Source organism: Schistocerca gregaria, chromosome 6 (assembly GCF_023897955.1).
Source record: "Schistocerca gregaria isolate iqSchGreg1 chromosome 6, iqSchGreg1.2, whole genome shotgun sequence".
In the NCBI taxonomy this organism is placed as follows: Eukaryota; Metazoa; Arthropoda; class Insecta; order Orthoptera; family Acrididae; genus Schistocerca; species Schistocerca gregaria.
Genome location: NC_064925.1, coordinates 56,110,338 through 56,119,105, shown reverse-complemented (window position 1 = coordinate 56,119,105; position 8,768 = coordinate 56,110,338). Strand labels below are relative to the sequence as shown.

At 44.7% G+C, this 8,768-nt stretch overlaps 1 pseudogene; it reads left to right on the top strand.

The window, feature by feature from the left end:
• The first annotated feature begins 7,714 nt into the window (after positions 1-7,714).
• LOC126279195 (5S ribosomal RNA) lies at positions 7,715-7,832 on the top strand (annotated as a pseudogene).
• Positions 7,833-8,768: the final 936 nt, after the last annotated feature.

Here is an 8,768-nt window from a genome sequence, read left to right as displayed (position 1 = left end):
TCACAGCCTGAAGCTGAGAGCGAAGTGTCGCCACCTGCACACAACAGCCGGCCAGGGTGGCCGAGTTGTTCTAGGCGCTACAGTCTGGAACCACGCGACCGCTACGGTCGCAGATTCGAATCCTCCCTCAGGTATGGATGGGTGTGATGTCCTTAGGTTAGTTAGGTTTAAGTAGGTCTAGGGGACTAATGACCTCAGAAGTTAAGTCCCATAGTACTCAGAGACATTTGAACCATTTTTGCACGCAACAATCGCTGTCCCTGTCCATACTAAAGACCGTGGAAAACTAAACTATGCAGATAAACGGACTATCTGCACGAGCTGTGCAGCTCTATTGTAAACCCTAACGAAAACGCAGGAACTGTGTCTAATAAATTAGATTAACAAGCAGAGATTCAAAAAACCTAACTGCCGAAGCACTCAGGTGAAACTAAATAATTAGCCCCTGATAAGGAACTTGTAATACGTCACAAAATAGACTTATTTTCCGACGCAAACGAAAACGCGAAAACTGTGGCTATTAGATATTAAATAAACACGCAGAAACACAAGAAACTAAACTATTAAAGCACACAGATCATATAATAAAATTCTCTCCTGGTTAGGAACTCGTAAATGTCACAAAATCGGTTACTTCCCTATTGCTTCTTGTGTCGTGGCCTGCTACTGCTACCTGTATGCGATATGTAATTAGTAACAAGACGATGTGCATTTTTTGATGAGAAAATGTTCGTGTTATTTAGCATGTTTTTGATGAATTTTATACTTAAATTTTCTAGTTATTCGGAATGAGCGAAAAAAAAAGAAAAACCAAAGCGTGATTCGAATCGCAGTGTTCTTGATTACTTGTCTCCATTGCTACAGATCCACGAATCCTTTATTTAGTATATACAGTTTCTCGCAAAACTACAAAGCCAATTTTCTCCGTAATCTTGTCAAAATCGTTAAAAACAATTTGTTTCTCAGCACTGCTAACGGTGTTCTGTGCGCTTGTTTCACAACGAAGCAGGAAGCCGTGTCGGCCAATTTCACAATACGTATTAACAGCGCGGCAACCGGAGCACAACAGTACAGAGACTGCGATTGCACACGATTTTTCAAATGCAAACTACGTAGTCAAAGTATGATTAAGAAATACGTCTCAGAGTGTTAATACAGTAGAATATTTTGAAGTTTCATTTATAGTGACACACTGATAAGATATCTAATAAATAATTTGGACGTACTTCCAAGAGCGCAACAGCACCAGTGAACGTGTGCTATGGCTGCTGACCAATCATAGCGATTGTGTTTGATATTTTTACGATGAACGATGTATGGAGAGGTAGCCTTTAGACGTAATCAGAAAGAACCAGCGGAATAAAATAGCAGTCCTGCACGGTGTTTAAAAAGAGTGTCGTATTTTCCTACAGGAGCTGGTATTGATAAAAAATGGAAGGGCGAAACGTCACATGTGCTTGAGAGAAGTAAATCAAAAATAATCGTGATGCAGACACACACTTAATATCCGATGCTGGAACAAATGTTCGCAACGGAATGATTAACGCTGTGGAGGATCACAGCCCTAGCAATCTGTGCTCGAACATTATGAATCACCTCGAAGTAACGATTTATTGACAGTCATCACGGACTCAGAGAATAACTTTCTTATGAAACACAACTGGATCTAACGCAAGTAGCTCTTTATTCTCACGAACTAATGTGGGCTGTCGACAGGGGACGTCAAAAAGACATTATATACTTCCAGAAGGCTTTTGACATCGTTCTTCGCACTTCTAATTGAAATGCGTGCCTATAGAGTACCGTCTCGGTTGTGCAACTGGATTCGTGATTTTTTGTAAGAAAGGTCAAAGATCGTAACAATTGGCAGGAAGTCATCTTGTAAAACAGAAGTAATATCTGACGTTCCCTAAGGAAGTGTTACAGGTCCTCTGTTGTTTCTGATTTGAACTACATAAACAATTTAGGAGACAATCTCAGCAATCCTCTTAGATCGTTTTCAGCCGATACTGCCATTTACCTCACTGTAAACTCATCAGATGATTCAAACAAATTGCAAAATCATTTAGACAAGATATCTATAATATGCAAAAAGTGACAACTGATTGTAGATAATCAAATCTCTGGAGTGATCCACATGAGTACTATAAACAATCCGCTAAATTTCAGTTACACGATAAAGCACGCAAATCTAAATACAGTACTTAGGAATTACAGCTACGAATAACTGAAATTGGAACCATCACATAGATAATGTTTTGGAGCAAGCGCAAACAAAAGACTGCGATTTATTGGCAGAACAGTTAGAAAATGTAACAAATCTAGCAAAGCGACCGCTTAAACTACACTTGTCCATCATCTTCTGGAGTACTGCTGCGCTCTGTGAAATCCGCATCAGATAGGAGAGGACGTCGAAAAAGTTCAAAGAAGGGCATCTTCTTTGGCATTATCTCGAAATAAGGGAGATAGTGCCTCGGATATGATACACGAATTGGGGCGGCAGTCACCAAAACAAAGGTGTTTTTCCGCTGCGGCAAGACCTTCTCATGAAATTTCGATCACCAGATTTTCCTCAGAGTGGGAAAATATGCTGTTGGCTCCCACCTACATACAGAAAAATGAGCATCATAATAAAATAAGAGAAATCAGAGCTCCACGGAAAGATTTAAGACTTAGTTTTCCCGCGGGCTGTTCATGAGTGGGACGGTAGAGAAGCAGGTAAAATGTGGTTGTATAAACCCCCTGCCAGGCACTTAATTATGAACTACAGAGTTTTCATGTAGATGTAGCTGAAGGTGGGGAACACCCATGTGCTGATTGACTGGAGTAGATAGTCTCTTCCTGGTCATATCTAATATTTTTAAAAGACACATTTTAAGTGATCCATGTTTCTGACAAAAAGGCATGATATGAACAAGCATCTAAATAAGTCATGAAATCACCAAAATTACAAACATTGAATACTGACTATGAGAAGTAAGTAAACAAACCTCCCATTGGTGAAATTACTTGGTAGGGACGGAGTTAGCCCATGAGCATGTACCTCAGGTAGTGAAATTGTCTCGACATGTTGTAAGTAACTTTTTTGTATGTTGGCTGCGCTATAGACTGTATAAATATCGCTGACAGCGCTCTGCGCCCTCGCGAAGAGATTCTGTGGTTGGACGGACTAGCAGTTAACGAGTGGATAGAGAAGTGTATGAACATGTTTTTTCTTAGTGGAGACTCTGCGTTGGTAGGCCCTCAATGGGGCGAGTCTCAGCCCTCTTTACCCCATTAAAACAAACGCATGTGGTTAAGGTTTCTAAAATTATTGTACTCAGAGAGGACGAAATCTACAAAATGACGCCCATTCACAGACTGCCGCCTCACTCGCATGGAGCCACTCAATAGCTGTAGTTCACATAGCTGAAGTCAACTGAGAAAGTGTCAAAGGTGCTATACCTGGGCTTAAAACAGGCGTGATACCATATAAGACCTGAAACAAAGATACAGAGAAATGTGACAGGATGACCACTTACAAAAAACGTGGGTGAACCAGTCGCCCTGTTAACACATTAAGAATATGTCCCTAAAATTATAGGTAACGAGTTGGCCATGTAACGAAACCTTAAAAGTCTCACCACATTCATTCGAACGTAACCTAAAACACAGGACAGATCCATCGGCAAATCTACTGTCGCCCTCTGCTAACAAAATAAAACACAGTCCAGCAAAATGAGGCGCACAGTGATCTGTACACCACAAGCACGAGCACCACACGTTGCAGGGTCCTCTCGCTGAAGCAGGAAGCCATGCGTCATAGGACAGTGGCCTGTGCTGAGACGAGTAAGGAGAACCTCGTCCCGATTGAGTGGCTGGAAGAAGAATACACCACCGCTCTCTTGTAGGCTTTACTAGATGGTGCTTATTGTCATGGCCGGCCGGAGTGGCCAAGCGGTTCTAGGCGCTACAGTCTGGAACGGCGCCTCGGGCATGGATGTGTGTGATGTCCTTAGGTTAGTTAGGCTTAAGCAGTTCTAAGTTCTAGGGGACTGATGACCTCAGAAGTTAAGTCCCATAATGCTCAGAGCCATTTTACCCATTTTCGGCTTGTTGTCTGCCATTTCCCATATTCCCTGGCGCCCAGCTGAAAAAAACCTCCTTCCCCAGCCGTTGTAGCTGGAAGAGGGCATCCTGATTATTTTGGACTACTTTATCGGATGGATACAAGCGTGCAGAGATTGAAGGGGACTCAAGGAGTCAGAAGAGACAAAAAATTTAGTACTCGAATGACCAGGAATTTAGCAGACATGGCATATCTCATCTGCTCCAGCGCCCTCAAAAACGTAGATAGTTCGGGATCAAATACAGTGAACTCTGGAGGCAAGTAAATCTTCAGGAAACGACCTGAAAAAGTACAAAAGAACACAGCGACAAATGGAGTCCCCCTTTTTAGAGCCATCCGCGAAGACAGCTACATAGTTGTGCTGCTCATTTAAAACGTCGAAAATAACGCATTAAAACAGTAGCAGTAGTGAAGTCACTCCTGCACTAAATCTAAGATTACTCTGGGCCTCTGCAGAAATGAGGGTGGTAGTCGATTAAAACGACGGATTTGAGCCTGGACATGCCGCGCACTGAGGGACTCGAGCACACACTTACCATGGATAATAAATGGCCTCGTTGCCCGTGGACGGTTTGTAAAGAGGCGTTCTGTAGCTGGACGAGCAACGGCATGGTATGCTGGGGAAGTGGGAGTAGCCAGGAGCTGACAGTTCCCACGCAGCATGAGAAACTGCCACCGGATAGTAAGTGGCGGTTCACCAGCCTCAGCACGAACACTGCAGTGGGGCTGGTCCTGATCCCCTCACAGCGTACAGCGTCATGATTTTCAGGTACGATGGCCTCGCTGACCAGAATATTGTGCAGCCGTGATCGAACGAAAGCCCTATAAACCGGGAACAGAAGAGTCCTTTCCACTCCCCAAGACCTGTGGCTAAGACACTTCAGAATATTCAGTACCTTCTGGGTCCTTACCTTCACGTCTTTCAGGTATAGTAACCACGACAGCTAGAAGAAAAAAATGTGAGCCAAAAACCGCACAGAGTCTTCAAAAGGGAGAATCGTGTTGCACACATGCAATTCAGGTACATTACAAATACAACGAGAAGGATTAAAATGAACACACACACTTATCTATAGAAAACTGAAAACCCGTCATTGCAACCCACTCCACTAACCTCCGCACTGCAAGTTGCAACTGACACGTCACTGTTGTAACACTGGAGGAGTAACAGAAAACAGCTAAATTGTCCACACATAATATTCACTGTACAGGATTTCTTGTGGTAGACGTCATGCTGTTTTACCCATGGCGAAGTCGGTAACACTTTAAACGGTGCCCTGAGAAACAACATTTTCCTGTTCAAAACGATCCAACAGCACGTCACCAACTCAGGATCTAAGAAAGCGCTGAGACAGGAAGAACCGTATGAAGATGGGGAAGTGGATACGAAATGCTGTGTTCCTCTAGAATACTGTGTCTCCCAGAAATGCCGCACATCTTTATGATATAAAAGAATATAGCGAGACAGTGATATTTACATAGTAAAGCCTGCTGAATAGCCGCCTATAGCAGAGTCAGGTTGTCAACAGTGGATCGAAATCTCAGCAATCCGCACTAGACCGGTTAAGGAGTTGAATTATCTCTGAGACCAGACGATGGTTAATCATTCGCTCTGCACCCTTTCCTACACAGCTTGTTAATGTGACGCTCTGACAACTACTGGACCATGTGCAGTCCTTTCCTGGTTTGAGGACAAGTATCAGAATTGCCTCTCAGTTGCCTGACTGCCTTATAAAATTGAAACATTCGAAGAGGATTTCCATTGATACTGTTGGCAAGTGTCTAAGCGTGCATTACCGGATCTGGTTGTGACTGGGTGCAGTATCACGAGTGTCGGACAGTGCCGACTCCAGCTCCCACATGGAGAAAGGATAGTTGCAAGACTCAGAATATTGCGACCTGTAGACCAGCATGACTCTCTCTGCAGTCGCACGGTAGTGGAAAACACTGGATACTGACTGACACTGGCCATAGTCGCTGCATAATTATCTGCTGTTTTCTGAGATATGTCTCTGGGTGTTGTCTGGAGACACCCTTGTTTCTGCACTGATGCTATTGGTAAATTACTGTGTTTACCGAAATCCTTCCGACGCGATGGAGTACAGAAACGCTTGTCATGACCTCCTCTTGCTCTCCTTAATTATGATCGAGCCCTGGCTCTCAAAACTTGCAAGTTTGTCAGTTTGTCTGTAGTTGAGTGGCCTCTCCTGTGTATCTGAATTGCTTTCATGAATCCACCAAGGTACTGGTTGCCTCCCAAGACAACCTGCAGACTTGAGGTGGATTAGTCAGTGGCATGGTTGATAACTCGAGTTATGTGGACCACCCATTCCTGGAGGCTGTTGCGACGTTCAGACACAGCCAGCTGCCTGAACAGTGTCCAGTTAGCCCTGCTGACCATTCATTTTGCTAGCTTCTCTTCAAGTGAACCTCCATCGTTGGTGGATTCACATTGGGAAGTGGTCATTGGAATGCAGTTCATTAGTTATTGCCGACCATCCTTTGTCTGCAAAGGCGGGAGAGCAGAAAGAGAGGATGATAGCTGAGGACGACATAGTAGCAACCGAGAAGTGAGTGGGACTGCCTGGATTCAGGATCCACAGCTCATGAGACATCATACTGTTCTCCAACACCCGACCTCTATGGCAAGTATAATACAAGCCCTATAATATATTATGGACAGTGAAATCATGCAGCAGGGAGTTGTTCAATAAAGCCTCAGAGGCTGTTGCATCCTGTGGAGGTAGATACAGGGAGAAGATATTCTGGCCCACATGAACAGAAATAGCTACTACTTGTAGGTCAGAAACCAAGGAAAGAACAAGGGAGAGCCGTGTGTTATTGACGAATGCAGAAACTCCTCCCTTAGCTCCTTCCCAAGTCAGGTTATCCTTTCAGTGAAAGATCCAGCCCCAAAGCACAGGAGTGCCAGTTGGCTCTGAAATGTTTTTCCTGTAAACACAATCACAGGGGGTGTGCCTGAGACAGAAGTTTCAGTTGCTCTACATGAGTCCTGAAACCATGTACGTTCCGCTATAATATGGCAGTGACATGTCATGGCGGTAGCACTTCAATATGTGTTTCGTCGCCATGGGGAGCCTGCAAAAGGTGGAAGTTCAGTCTTAGGGCAAGAAAATTGCAACCCATGGCTCTGAAGCAGATCCAGTAGAATCATCAAGTATAACAGTATCGACATTGGCTGACGGTCTACTGCCTGTTTTCGCCTAAGGTAGAAGCTTTACATTTGCTTTTTGGTCGGGGTGGGGGGGGGGGGTGGGGGCGGGGGTGGGGGGGCTTTGTAGGAGGTACCACAGCAGCAGTGGAGGCTGTGCCTGGTTTTTACACCTGGCACTGCCTTTTGAGGTGCTGGGATCTCCGCAGTGGTGGCAACTGTCACTTACTCTGACTTTCTGAGGAGGGCTATGGGCTCTGAAACCACTGCAGATTGACAAATGCACTGACAGACGCAGGTACTACTGTTTAAACAACCAATCTCCGTTTGTGCAGAAGTGTTGTCTTCGAAATAAGCTTGTTAAGGGCCAAAGCAAAAGATGTAGTAAAGGTGGAAGGCTGCATCGCTTTATAGATCTTCTTGGCTTCACCATGGGCAACGGCCTTGCCGCAGTGGATACACCGGTTCCCGTCAGATCACCGAAGTTAAGGGCTGTCGGGCGTGGACGGCACTTGGATGGGTGACCATCTGGGCTGCCACGCGCTGTTGCCGTTTTTCGGGTGCACTCAGCCTCGTGATGCCAATTGAGGAGCTACTCGACCGAATAGCGGTGGCTCCATCTAAAGAAAACCATCATAACGACAGGGAGAGCGGTGTGCTGACCACACGCCCCTCCTATCTGCATCCTCAGCTGAGGATGACACGGCGGTCGGATGGTCCTGATGGGCCACTTATGGCCTGAATACGGATTCCTTTTTTTGGCTTCACCATATAAGATGCTCTTCGATGTTTTAATTTTCTGCATCTCTCTTTCGTCAAGAAAGATACTGCAGTCCCTACTCCAGGGAGGGTCACCCCCAGAGAAAACTACACATTTTGGAGGAGAGGAGCAACCAAATTCCTCATGGGCAGCTTTGCCTTTTTTTCCACAAGTTGCTTCACCCTTATATCATAAAGTGGTGTGCCCAAGGTGCTGGCATTTAAAACAGAGCTGGGGACATAGGGCCATATGCTTAAGAGAAGGAAACCTTTCTTGATGTGCTCTGGGAGTTTCGTGCTATTGAAGGTAAGGGAAGGAATTAGATGCTAAAAGATCCTTATCCACCCTTTTCAATATATTTTGCACATCAAAGGTCCCTTCTTGTGCCCACTCATCTCTCAGTTCCTCATTGGGAATGTCGAACAGATCTCTTCATGATACAACATATGTGCTGTAATTTAAGGTGTTATGGAGCTCCGTTTCTATGGCATTTCGCCAAGACGTTTAGCTTTTCAGAGGTATGTCGCTTTTTGGGAATTAGCAGTTTCAACCAACAGCGTTCCAATACGCAATCACTTGAGGTATTTCGATGTACCTGCGGTGCCCTCTAACCCCTTTTGAATACGAAAAGGCGATACCTTATCAGCTTTCTGTTACTAGTGAGTGGAGAAATCTGTACATGTTCTGAGTCTGGAGGACTAGTTACGTGTGGTCTCTCATCAGACTGG